Genomic DNA, 14,618 nt, shown 5'->3' with positions numbered 1-14,618 from the left:
TTGTCTGACAGTTTCTGTTTGTCTTAGACATATACTAGTTATTGCAAATAAGGGAAACTATGGGACCTATATTTCTTTGGGCTTGCCTTACTTCACTTAATATAATTTTTTCCAAGTCTTTCCATTTCCTAACACATGGGACAATGTCATTCTTTCTGATGGAGAAATAGAATTCCAAGGCTAGTCTTCTACCGAGTTCCAACAACACTTCCAGTTTTTCTGAGTAGTTTATTGGAGATAAGAGTCTTATAGACTTTTTTTTTCTGGGCTGGCTTCAAACTGCAATCCTCAGATTTCAGCCCCCTGAGTAGCTATGATTACAGGCATGAACTAACAGGCTCCTGGTTTATATATCTATATCTATATCTATATCTATATCTATATCTATATCTATATCTATATCTATATCTATATCTATATCTATATCTATATCTATATCTATATATATCTTTAAGAACTTACAATTAAAGCCCACAAAGATTAAAAGGTGCACAATGCAGTATACTCAATTTTTATTTTTTCCCACTGGTTCATCGGTTAACTGAGTTAAAGATTTGCCGCAAAATTAGTTTATGAAGACAGAATTCCTTCTGCAAAGACCCTTGACATGGTTAGATAATAAGTCAGACCCTCATAGAAGGGAGTAGGAATTGTCTCGGAAAACCAGGCAACAAGATCTGAATTAGGAAGTAGTGTGCTGCCTTCCTCAGCTTACTCAGCTTTATTATCTGAAGAAGGAAGGATTGAGTGGGAAGAGGTCAAGTTCTAGGGGCAGTTTTGGGGTTTATTTTGCTCTCTCTCCAAATCCTCTAGTACCGGACTGCTGAGTAATAGCCTCTTCCTTTGAAAACTCCCCACGTTATCTCACTCTATCATGAGAGGAGATCTCACTTCTGTGGAGAGGAGCTTGCTTTTGCATCCTTCAGACACATAGTCTGCAGACATCAAAAGACCAATGCTACAAATGGAACCCAAGCTACTCAGTTTTATAAATGATGTAAGGGCCATTTTAAATGAATCTGCAAACTGACCATCATCAATCCAATAGTTGAAATAGCAGCCCTAGACAGTGGATGATGTAAGATGTTATTTGATCTGCATTCTCACTTCCCTTCCTTTCCATTTTGGATATTTGCCACAATGTGGATCTTAGCATCAAAAAGTTTAAGAAATTGAGACATGACCCCAGAGAAATAAGCAAAAAAAAATATACAGAAAGATTGTTTTGTGTAATGTCCTCTTAGGCAAATAAAGTTTTTTTAAATAAAATGAGTAAGAAAGAAAAAGGTTAAGTGAAATTGATTTAAATAAGTATTTTTTCTGATTCTCCCATATTCCATTAAGAAAAATTCTCGTGACAAAAATAGATTCACTCAAAGCAGCAATAACGCAGGTTTTGCAGAAGCACAATGTTTCTGTTTCCTATAATATCAGCTGAACCTTCTATGGGAGCCAGGAGAAGAACATGGCAGTGGGACGCTGGTAGAAAAAGTAGGAGTGAGGATCTGATGAAAACATGCATCGAAACTCACCTAAAAGTGCAAGAGATGCGGTTTCTGCTTAACTATATGTATCTATCATTTTTCTTTTTCTAATCCCAGTTCTACAAGCCTCAGCCACTGTCAAGGTCAGATGTACAAAGTCACCACAGAAGACAATGGTGTGTGTGTGTGTGTGTGTGTGTGTGTGTGTGTGTGTGTGTGTGTGTGTGTGTGTGTGTGTGTGTGTGTGTGTGCGTGCGTGTGTGTGTGTAAAAAGTGAGGCTTAAAGTCATGCAACATATCCTAAACTATGGTTTAACAATAAGCAGTGTCCACACATTGATATGAGGTTTTGAAAGTCTAGAGCAGAATTATATCCACTGATTAAGGTTTATAATTTCAAGTCAAGTAATAAGGCAGTGCCTTCTAGTACTACATCACAAAACTCCAATTAAAGAACCCAGAATAATAATGGGATTATAGCATTTCAAACCACAGGCATGTTATTCTGGGGAATAATAGAGATGAGGAAGACTGAGGTCCCAGGCTAGTCTAGGCAAAGTGTTAACAAGAAGACCTTATCTCAAGAAATACTTCTGGCTAGGTGGTTCATGCCTGCAATCCCAGCTCTGAGGGAGGTGTATGGACTCAATGCCCCAAAATTACTTTAAATACTGAAAACAAGAAGGGGGCTGGTGGTTTGGTAGAGTGCATGCCTAGCATGTATAAGGCTTTGAGTCCAATCAAACAACAATACTATAAAAAAGCAAACAAATGTAAGATGTGTTCATTAGATGGATTCTAATACCTATGCAAGAAGCCATAAAAGTACGGCTTCTTTCCACTCTATAAGAAATATTTTGAATTTGGTGAAGTTATGAGAAGTGTGCAGCACAAGTTCTATGCAGCTGTACATTATCTATACAGCACTCTTAATCACCATGCCTGAGACTTGCTGGATTTCACTTAGACTTAAAATCAGTTATTGGCCTCTGGTAAGCAGACATTTATGTCAGACCCATAGAAAGAGCAGATAAGTTGATTGAGTCAATTGAGTTAAATGATAGACATCTGGAAACAACCTGCTTAAACTGTATACAAAGGAAAACCACCAACACTAGAACTTAATATTTGGTTATTCCCAGTGCAAATTGAGATGTGTGCAGTTGTAGAGCTTTCCTGGCCTTTGCATGCTGGCTTTTCAGATACTACTCAATGTGCATGCATAGAAAGCTTCATTGCTGTGTGCTCTGCCACAACACTAAGACCATTAGTGTTGTAGGATGATAGGGAAACTCCTCACAGAACACAACATAGCCATTGTTATCTTGCACGAATAAGAAAGCTGTCAAGCTGGGCACCAGTGGCCCATGACTGTGAACCTAGCTACTCAGGAGGCAGAGATCTAAGTATGGCAGTTAAAAACCAGGCTGGACAGGAAAGCCCTTGAGATACTTATCTCTAATAAACCACCAGAAAACTAGCAGTGGCACTATGGCTCAAGCGATAGAGAACTAGCCTTGAGCCGAAGAGCTAAGAGACAGTTCCTAGGCCTAGAGTTCAAGACCAATGACCAACAAAACAACAAAAAAAAAAGAAAGAAAGGAACAAAGAATAAAGAAAGAAAGAGAAAGAGAGAGGAAAGAAAGAAAAGAGAGAGAAAGAAAGAAAGAAAGAAAGAAGGAAAGAAAGAAAGAAAGAAAGAAAGAAAGAAAGAAAGAAAGAAAGGAAGGAAGGAAGGAAGGAAGGAAGGAAGGAAGGAAGGAAGGAAGGAAGGAAGGAAGGAAGGAAGGAAGGAAGGAAGGAAGGAAGGGAAAATTGAAAAACAGAAAGACACCTGTCAAGATGAGAGCTATGGCAAAGCTTCAGCCTCTGCAGATAAAGACATCCTGACCTGGGAGATGGCTCAAGGACAGAGGAATTGCTCTTAGTAAGAGAAAAATTTTCCACTGAGCACATACCACTACAATGCAGCAGATGCCCAGCACTTGCCTACTGCCCCAAGTCCGTGTGGCCAGAGTCATTAGCAGCCTAGCTGCCAAGTCCCCTCTGCTTACCACCTCCTGGGAACATTGTGGACCAGCTCAGAAGGAGGTTTCAGAAGAGCATAAAGAGCCATGCAGCAAAGCAGTGGTGCAAAAGCACAAAGCACATGTCTCTCACCTCTGGGTTTACAGTTATTCTCAGATGATTTGTGGATAACAAGACTTGGGGGAAGCTTCCTGAAATTACTCTGTATCCATAGGCACTCTTTGTCTGCCTCACACTGAAAGGCAACAACTTGTCTAAAGGCTGGTCTCCTCTGTTGCCAATAAATTCCTTTTCCCAGTCATCACTCCTGTAACAGACATATGTATGTTGGCTGATAGCACATCCTTGAATAGAGATGTACCTGCCAAGGTTTTGAAATCACAGTGGTCTGTGAAGTCCTATCACCAGTTGTCTTCCACTATCATCTCAGAATTAGACCCAAAGCGGGTTGCAATTCCAGGACTTATCAACAAAACACTGTCCATATGAGAACCTTGTCAAAGTCTACTTAAAGATACCTTTTAGTTTAATTCTATGTCTGACAGAATAACCACCCCCTACTTTTTTGGTCTAGGATATGTACAGCTCTAAACTGGGAGACTTTTAGAGAATGAGATTAGAGAGAATGGGTCTTCTGGACAGGATCTGCTATAGGTATGACAAGGTGGAAGGAAAAAGGAAACAGCGTAAGGAAATATGATTAACAAGGCCGAAGTGGTCAAAAGAAATCTCTCCAATGCAAGAAGGTCCTTCTGACAAACCTGTTCTTGTTGGGCCATGGCCTGGTATGGTGGTGCCACTATAGACTCTGGTCCCATTAGAGCAACATACATGTCAGGGCTTCTTCATTCCAGGGCCTAGGATGACTACGAGAAGTTCATTCCCTGTTCCTACCTCTGCTTTCTAAAAGGGTACATACATCAAGGGGCTCTCTTCTTTCCCGCTACAAACATTCTACCAGTGTTCCCTCATGACACAACTCTTCAGTGCTAATCTGGGTTTTTTTCCATGAGTCCTAATATTTTGTCTTCTGAGCCTAACATTTGTTTTTTGTTTTTGTTTTTTGTTGATATTTTATTTTTTTACATTTTATTTTTATTTTATGTTTTTTCTTGCTGCAAAAATTAATTTTATTTAATGTGCAAATACTATACAGAGTTGTTACAATTACATAGGCAAGATAGTGAGTACATTACTTATCAAGCATTGTAGCCTCCTCCTTTGTTTACCCTTCCCATCCATTCCCATCCTCCGTGCCCCCCACCCAATCCCCCTCCCACAAGTTGTAAAGTTCGTTTTTGACATGACAAATTGTACTTCTCATTGTTACAATAGGTCAACCTGTATCCTTATTTGAATAACTTCTTTTTCCCCTGCCCCTCCACAAATTATACCGACATCAAATATAGTGAAAGCAGGGGTTATACTGTGGGGGAGGGACATACAAAGCAACAAAGAAATAATCTTATAATTGGGTAAGAAACAAATGCATGAAAGAAAAAAAAAACATATAAAATACATATCTTAGGGTTCATTTTCCAAACATCTCCTTATCTGACCTTTTCTGCTTGACGCATATATATACTAGATATTGCAAATAAGGGAAATCATGGGACCTATGTTTCTTTGGGCTTGGCTTACTTCACTTAATATAATTTTTTTGAGTCTTTCCATTTCCTAACAGATGAGGCAATGTCATTCTTTCTGATGGAGGCATAGAATTCCATTGAGTATATATACCACATTTTCTTGATACATTCATCTACTGAGGGGCATCTGGGTTGGTTCTAGATCTTAGCTATGGTAAATAATGCTGAAATAAACATAGTTATGCTGGTAGCTATAGTGTGGTCTTGTTTGTAAACATTTGGGTAAATGCCCAAAAGTGGGATTGCTGGGTCATAGGGGACTTCTATGTGGTGTCTTTTGAGGAACCTCCATACTACTTTCCAAAGTGGTTGAACAACTTTACACTCCCACAAACAATGAAGTAAGGTTCCCTTCTGTCCACATCCCCTCTAGCAACTATTGTTATTAGAGTTCTTGATTTTTGCCATTCTAACTGGTGTGAGTTGGTATCTCAATGTTGTTTTGATGTGCATTTCTTTTTATGGCTAGGGAGGTTGAGCATTTCTTCCTGTGTCTATTGGCCATCCTTCTTTCTTCTTCAAAGAAGTTTTTCTTTAAGTCTTTAGTCCACTTATTTATTGGGAAGTTGTTTCTTTAAGGATTTGTTGTTGGGGGATTTAATTTTTTGTGTTCGAAGTATATTTTAGATTTGAGACCCTTGTCCGTTGTATGACTAGTGAAGATCTTCTCCCAATCCGTGGGCTTTCTATTGATCTTGCTAGCTATGTCCTTTGTCATGCAGAAGCTCTGCAACTATATGGAATCCCATTTGTCCAACATTTCTTTGATTTGTTCTGTTTCTGGGTCTCTATTAAGAAAATTTCGGGCAGCGCCAAGGAGACCTAGGGTTTCTCCTATTCCATCCTGTAATGTTTTCAGTGTCTGCTTTGACTCCGAGGTCTTTGATCCATTTGGAATTGATTCTGTTACATGGTGATATATAAGTATCTAGCTTTAGTTTTCTACAAGTAGTTAACCAGTTTTTCCAGCACCATTTACTGAAGAGGCTGTCTTTGTTCCATTCTATTTTTTTATCTCCCTTATCGAAGATTAGATGTCTATAGGTCTGTAGGTTCATTTCTGGGATTTCAATTCAATTCCTTTGGTCCTGAGGTCTGTTCTTGTGCTAGTAACAAGCTGTTTTGATTACTATGGCTTTATAGTAGAGTTTGAAATTTGGTATTGATATTCCTCCAGCAGTGTTCTTTCCGTTGAGGAGTGTTTTTCCTATTCGGGGTCTTTTATTGTTTCATATGAATTTTTGGATTGCCTCTTCTATTTCCTTGAAGAATTAGGTTGGAATGTTGATAAGTATCACATTGAATTTGTAGATAGCCTTGGGAAGTATTGCCATTTTCACGATGTTAATCTTTCCAATCCAGGAGCATGGGAGTTTTTCCCATTTTCTAAGTTCCGTTTTTATTTCATTTTTCGTTTTTGAAGTTTTCATCATAGAGGTCCTTCACTTCTTTGGTTAAGTTAATTCCTAGGTATTTTATTTTTTGTGGGGCTACTACAAATGGAGTTGCTTTCTTAATTTCAGCCACACTTTTCTAACATTTGTTACCTTTTCCTCCTTTTGGTGCTGGGGACTGAACAGAGAGTCTTGTGCATGCCAGGGATGTACTCTACCTTTGAGTTGCATCTTCACCCAGAGCTTTGTGTATCATACTAGTCAAGGACTCTATTAAGTATTTGATACAATTACCAAGGTACATGAGAATAAGGGAGATGCTGCACTTAGCATTTGGACAAAATAATCACCCTGTCTATAGGAGTCACCTCAATGTTGGCTTGTGTGGCAATGAGTGCAGACCTCTGGCTGGGAGGAAACAAAAGCCATGCCTGAGAAATATATGGTGATCTACTTATATAATTATCAAGAAGAGTTTTCTGAGGGGTGAGGCAAGAGTTATTAATTGTGAAACAAGAACTACTTCGTCAAGAGTGTAAACTAATAATCCAAAGCCACCAGAAAAGGCTCATAAATGAGTATTTAAGAGAAAACAAAAAAATATTCTTAGTTATTTGTTGTTGGGGGAATTAAATTTTTTGACTTCCAAGTATATTTTAGATATGAGACCCTTGTCCGTTTTATGGCTAGTAAAGATCTTCTCCCAATCTGTGGGCTTTCTATTGATCTTGCTAGCTATGCCGTTTGCCATGCAGAAGCTCTGCAACTTTATGCAATCCCATTTGTCCAATCTTTCTTTGATTGGTTGTGTTTCCTGGTCTCTACTCAGAAAATTCCGGGCAGCGCCAAGGAGACCTAGGGTTTCTCGTATTCCATCCTGTAATGTTTTCAGAGTGTGTGCTTTGACTTCGAGGTCTTTGATCCATTTGGAGTTGATTCTGGTGCAGGGTGATATATAAGGATATAGCTTTAGTTTTCTACATGTAGTTAACCAATTTTGCCAGCACCATTTACTGAAGAGGCTGTCTTTCTTCCATTCTATTGTATCAAATCCTCAAAGAAACAACTGCCCAATAAATAAGTGGGCTAAAGACTTAAAGACAAACTTCTCTGAAATAGAAAGAAGGATGGCCAATAGACACATGAAGAAATGCTCAACATCCCTAGCCATAAAAGAAATGCAAATCAAAACAACATTGAGATACCACCTCACAACAGTTAGAATGGCAAAAATCAAGAACTCTAACAACAGATGCTGGAGGGGATGTCGACAGAAGTGAACCTTACTTCATTGTTGGTGGGAATGTAAACATGTTCAACCACTTTGGAAAGAAGTATGGAGGTTCCTCAAAAGACTTCACATAGACCTCCCCTATGACCCAGCAATCCCACTTTTGGGAATTTACCCAAATGTTTACAAACAAGACCACACTAAAGCTTCCAGCACAACTATCTTTATTGCAGCATTATTTACCATAGCTAAGATATGGAACCAACCCAGATGCCCTTCAGTAGATGAATGGATCAAGAAAATGTGGTATATATACACAATGGAATTCTATGCCTCCATCAAAAAGAATGACATTGCCCCCTTTGTTAGGAAATGGAATAACTTGGAAAAAAATATATTAAGTGAACTAAGCCAGGCACAAAGAAACACAGGTCCCATGGTTTCCCTTATTTGTAATATCTAGTATATGTATGAGTCAAGTGGAAAAAGTAAGATAATGTGATGTTTGGAAAATGAATCCTTAGATAGGTATCTTAATGTTTTTTTTCTTTCATGCATGTGTTTCTAATGCATTTATAAGATTATTTCTTTGTTGCTTTGTATGTCCCTCCCCCACAGTATAACCCCCGCTTTCAATATATTTGATGTCAGTATAACTTGTGGAAGAGATGGGGAAAAACAAGTCCTTTAAGTATTCAGGTGGACCTGTTGCAACAATGAAAAGTACAAATTGTCATGTCAAAAACGAGCTTTACAATGTCGGTGCGGGGGAGATGGGGAAGGATTGTGTGGGAGGGGAGGGGGGAGGCTGGTAAGGGAGGTGAAGGGTAAACAAAGGAGGAGGCTGCAATGCTTGGTAAGAAATATATTCATTATCTTGCCCATGTAATTGTAACCCCTCTGTACAGTATGTTCACAAATAAAATAAAATTTAAAAAATATTCTTAGTCACGGGCTGGGAAAGTGGCTCAGTGGCAGAGTGCTTTCCTTGCACGCATGAGGTCCTGGGTTCGATTCCTCAACCCCACATAAGCAGAAAAAGCCGGAAGTGGTGCTGTGGCTCAAGTGGTAGAGCGCTAGCCTTGAGTTGAAGAGCTGAGGAACAGCACCCAGGCCCAGAGTTCAGGTCCCACGTCCAGCAAAAAAAAAAAAAAAGAAAAAAAATATTCTTAGTCAAATACTGGTAGATATGCTAGGTGGGACCTCCATCACAGCTTGGCCTCAATCCTTAACCCACTGAGGAGTGAGAGTGCTTTGGCCAGACCTGCCTTCAGTTCTGACCCAGCAGCCTTATTGGGTTTGGGGATCATCCAACCTGATCAGTTCCAGTACTAGAGACCCAGGAATGTCAATTTGCTGGCCAACACCTACTCCCTAGGACTTCCACATTAGAAGCTCATTGCACTTTGATATGCCTTGGGGCAAGGACAGAAAACATCTTGCTTCTAGTCACAGATCACCCCCTGGGGAAGTTTACTTTCTAATGAGTGAGATCAGCTTGGCTTAAAGATCTGTACCCCACTCATCTCCACCCTACCAACCTCAGGCCTGGTAGAGGAAAGCTTAGGGAAATTACTATTTCCCAACTTTACTAGCAGCAAGGAACTTGCAACTCACCCAGTAGTATCTTTTCCTTAGAGCTTTCTAATAGTTGCTAAATTCCCATAGGTCCTGTTTCTGAATAAAAAGGGGCTTACAGGTTATTGGTGGCCATGCAGGAATGCCTGGCACAGACAACCTACCTGAAGCCTCACTGCAAGAAGAGTGAAAGATTCTGGCAAAAAGAACCCTTGACTGATGTGGCCTCCTGTGAAAACAGAAGTGTTCGACCTCTTCCTGGCCATTGTAGGTTCTAAGCAATTGAGATTTCCATCTTACTCATGTAAAGTAACCATACCCAATAGGCTAGCTCCATGCATCCCTTTTGTCCTTACAACTCCCCCTGGGCCTCAGATAGCTTTGAATGCTGGAAAAGTGAGTATGAGAATGGGTCATTGGGCCATGTCTCCCCTTCTCTCCTTCACTTGGAAGGACAGAATCAAGCAGTTCTTGATACACTATGGGGCTGGTCAGCTTTTCACTCCCTCAAAGAGCTAGACTCACTTCTGTCCTTAATGTTGCCAGATGCCTTGAGAAACTACCCTGGCAACCAAGATCTTGCACTCATCCTGTGAGTTCTGCTTCACTGTAAGCACAGGGATCGGGGTTCCTGCTACAGTTTCTGGAGAATGTGACTGCAATCCCTCTGATGGGGCATGAGACAAGAACCTATCATTGTGTGAAGGAGAAGTAGATGTGTAATGGCCAGTATTCATAACTGCCTTTTGTGGTTCCATTCCCAAAGAGGAATGTGTAATGGGTGGCAGGTATAGCCAGTCCTGTGTCAGAATGAAGGAGGAAGAGGCCCTGCTACCTCAGTGCCCAGACAAGCCTTGAACGTCAATCCTGTCAGTACTCCAAACATCAAATTGGTACTAGGAAAATTGTAATATCTAGTTTCAGTTTTCTTTCTCTTCAAACTGCTTTTTTGCTACTGGCATGCTATTGAGAGATTGCTAACTTTAAAACTGGGCCAGGGAAAATAAAAAATATTGGCATTTGTCATACTCCTCTTCAAAATAGAAGAAATACCATGAATTTGAAACTCCTCTTGAGCACCAGTCCTATATTGCTAAGATTAAATCCTGCTGGCCACCTTTATATTTCAAATACATTGAAAGAATAAAAGGGATTCTTAAGAAGAATAAGGACTAAGAGTATAAAATGTATACTTCTTTATTTATATAAATAAGGCTTTCATATAATTATATTTAAAAGAAATCTGTATTTTTACATTCACCACCAGTGAGTTTCTGACAGGAAAGGCTGTGCATAATGATACACAGCAAGGATCCCACTCCAGGACAACAGGAGCTCAGGAAAGCACCATTAATTTGAGAAGTAGGCAGGCTCTGACACTCCTGTTGCACTGCTAGCAATGGGAAGTCTTAAACTAGTTCCTCCACCAAGTCTTCTTCAAATTCCCCCTGTTCATCAGCAGTGTCATCTTGGCACTGCTGGTACTCGGACACCAGGTCATTGATATTGCTCTCAGCTTCAGTGAACTCCATCTCATCTATGCCCTCACCTATGTACCAGTGCAAGAATGCATTGCACTGGAACATGCCACTTAACTGCTCTGAGATGCACTTGAAGGGATCCTAGATGGCTATGTTTTTGCCGATGAAGGTGGCCGACATCGTGAGTCCATGTGGGGGTGGGGTGGGGGGGAAGGGAAGGGGGGATGTCACACACAGCCGTCTTCACATTGTTGGGGATCCAGTCTCCAACGTAGCTGCTGTTCTTGTTCTGCACGTTGAGCATCTGTTCATCCACCTCTTCATGGACATTCAGCCTCGGAAGATGGCAGCCGCTGTCAGGTAGCAGCCATGGCGGAGATCACAGGTGACCATCAAGTTCTTAGGGTCAAATATCTGCTGGGTGAAGCTCGCGCACCGAGAGAGCATGGTACTGCTGGCTGGCACGGCTGGCCAGGGGCACAAAGCCAGGCATGAAGAAGTGCAGGCGGGAAAGAGCACCATATTCAAGGCCAGCTTGTGCAGGTCTGCATTCAGCTGGCCAGGGTAGCACAGGCAGATGGTAACCCCGCTGTTGGTGCCTGACACCAGGTGGTTCAGGTCGCCATAGTTGGGCGTGGGCAGCTTCAAGTTACAGAAGCAGATGTTGTACAGGGCCTTGTTGTCGATGCAGAAAGTTTTATCTGCATTTTTCCACCAGCTGGTGGACAGAGAAGATCGCGTTGTAGGGTTCCAGCACTGTGTTTGACACCTTCGGGGAGGGCATGACACTGAAGGTGTTCATGGTGTGGTTTGGGTACCCCTCTTGAATATTGTTGAGAATCAGGGTGCCCATGCTTGACCCGGTGCCACCTCCCAAAGAGTGGGCCAGCTAGAAACCCTGTAGACAGTCACACCTTTCTGACTTCCGCCTCACCACATCCAGTACCGGCTCCACCAGCTCAGCTTCCTCTGTGTAGTAGCCCTTGGTCCAGTTATTGGTTGCCCCACTCTGGCCTATCAGACACAAGCCATGATGGGACACACACTCCAAGAATATTTACTGTGCCATTTGCATTTTGAAGACAACAGGACTCTTCTGAGCCAACCTTTGCTTTTAATTTAGATAACTTTGGTGAAATAAAGGAAATGTTTTCATTGTATCTGGGACCCTACAAATCACCCAGGTTCTAAAGAAATAAAGACAATGTGGAGGAAGATACATTTTAACCCAAATCAACTACTTGTAGAAATGAAGAACAGAGCCTGCCTCAATACTGGAAATGTAATTAGTTTCACAGGAGGGACAGGAGCACATTGTGATCATAGGAAAGCTAAGCTGCAAGCACTTGTCTGCACCTTGCTCACACATAGCTATGCTTTGATTTCTGGTGTCCTGAAGTAGTTCTCTGTTATTGCCGGGCCTTTGAAATGACCAGCAGTGCTGAAACCTTGTTGGAGGCTTTCCCTGATTGCTGATCTTTCCCTTCAGAGGCTTCTTTGTCATGGGGGGCTTGCAGAGTTGCACTGATCTGAGCTGTCTGAGTGGCCAGGGGCATGACTCCAGTGGACTGGAATAGGTGGGTTAGGTGAGGACAATATCTAGGTGTATAAAGGCTCAGCCCAGCACTGGAGTGCCTGGATTTTAGGACCCATAGACCATGATGACATACCAAATATGAAGTTGTCTGGCCTGAAGCTCTGGCCAAATGGTCCTGATCTCACTGAGTCTAAGGTTCCAGGCTCTAGGTCCACCATGATGGCCCGAGGAACATATTTTTTGCCTGTGGAGACAAGAGTTGACGTAGGCCTATAATTGACAAGAAACTTAGGGGCAGAGCTTATGATTCTGAGTGACTCTCAGCATTCATTACAGAAATTACAGCATTTGAGACATGGAAACAGAAAAGATTGGTTCAGCCATTGAGGGATTTTTTGAAGAGGAGATTAGCAGTGGTTCTCTCACTTCAGCCCTCCCTTCTTTTCAGGCCTCCTGGTCACTTCCGCCTTTTGCACACCATCCCATCCCTGCCAATCCTCCAGGGATAGTCAGTCTTTACTGATGCAGTCAATATAAGCTAGCTTATGTGGATTCAGAACAGACAGAAGAAAGTAGAAATGCATTTGGAAGGTGGATGGAAAATGCCTCTCAACTGTGACTACCCTTTTTGCCCCTTGGCCAATGAGACAGTCATGAGACAATCAAATTGCTTCAGCTTTCTTGTCATCAAGAGGTGATTCAAACTTATCCATTCTCTTTCTTGACACTGTCTCTCAAATTACAGAGGAACAATATGGTAATCTTGCTTCACAAAAAAAAAAATGGAAAAGACAACATTGAAGGAAAAGCTCATTGCTTCATGATGAGTGTTGGGCTGTTAAGAGCCAGTTGTCATTGTTGGAGTTTTTTAAAGTTACTCACCCATAAATCCTTACAGGTGTCTTCCTTGCCAAGGTAATTCAAGTCATTGATTGATATTAGCCTTTAAAACTTCCATGGAGATGTTGAATATTTTTGTGATTACCATCTTGTGAGATGAAATCCATTTCTGACTTAGTAAGGAATGGACTTGAGAATTCTGATAATTCTCTTAGAACTTCAATTCTGAAGGAAGCTAAATAAATCTTGATAGGATAAGAACAAATATATGTGAACTAATCCTTCCTCTTCATCCCTTTTCCTTCCCTAGTACTGTTAATTGGGCCACTGGCTCCTCTTCTCCAGTTCCAAATGCCTCAGGCCTTAACCCATTCCTTCTCCACCTCCTCACATTTTTCTCGTCTCCATTCCTGCCAGTTTTCATCTTCAGGTTCACCTTTAATTCACCTGCTATTGTCTCTGCACATTCCAACACTGTAGATTCCACCAAATGTGGCTTGTCAAGGGAAATAATTATACACTATTTTCTTCTCATATACTTGTACTGTACTCTATAGTAAATCCACTGGCTACATAGCATGTACCTGTTATTAAGTATGATGTCATGTAGAGACACTTGAATGTGTGTGGCAGATTATTTGTAGGTTCTATACAAATACTATTTTATATAAAGAACTTGAGTGTGTGAAGATGTTGTTATTGGTGGGGGCCCTCGAGCCCATTCCACGAGGATACTGAGGGGTGATTGAATTTTAACTAATGGTGCTGTTTTCATACTTCTTTAAATGAACTTATGAACTTATTAAAAGACTATTTTTTCAGCCCTTTGTTTACGGATCAAATCTATAATCCTAGCTAATCAGGAGGCTGAGATCTGAGGATCATGGTTCAGTGTTGTCTCAGAAGGGAAGGAATGTACTTGGAACTCTTATTTCCAATTAACCACACACACGCACACACACACACACACACACACACACACACACACACACACACACACACACACACACACGCACCACAACACAACACAAAGCTAGAAGAGAAGCTCTATCAATTGAGCCACTAGTAGACTTCCATGTGAACAGTGACCTGATGGAGCCTCACAGGTGTCTGCTGCACCAGACATCCATTAAAATGGCTAAAGGATGCAGATATCTCATACAAGCTGTGTGACATCTCTGATTGGGTCTGGGATGGATATGGCCACAGACTGTCCTATGACCTTGAGAGTCATATAGCTCTCTCCTACAGACAATTAAACCCTGTACAAAGGAACCCAGTAAGTACCTTCCCTTAGGACCCCTCCTGTCTAGCAAGACATTTGATATTCTCTTCTTCAATAAATCATTGCTGTTTTATTCTTCCCTCTGCATCCATGAACTCATTTTTTGAGATC

The 14,618-nt window shown here is 41.1% G+C and overlaps 1 pseudogene; it reads right to left on the bottom strand.

Annotated features, from left to right (window-relative positions):
• Window positions 1–11,175: 11,175 nt before the first annotated feature.
• Window positions 11,176–14,618, bottom strand: part of LOC138822958 (leucine-rich repeat-containing protein 14B-like) — a 51,451-nt pseudogene continuing 48,008 nt past the window's right edge.

This window comes from Dipodomys merriami, unplaced genomic scaffold (genome assembly GCF_024711535.1).
Source record: "Dipodomys merriami isolate MVZ:Mamm:240054 unplaced genomic scaffold, mDipMer1.0.p SCAF_1195, whole genome shotgun sequence".
Lineage (NCBI taxonomy): Eukaryota > Metazoa > Chordata > Mammalia > Rodentia > Heteromyidae > Dipodomys > Dipodomys merriami.
This window is presented reverse-complemented; position numbering and strand designations above follow the sequence as displayed.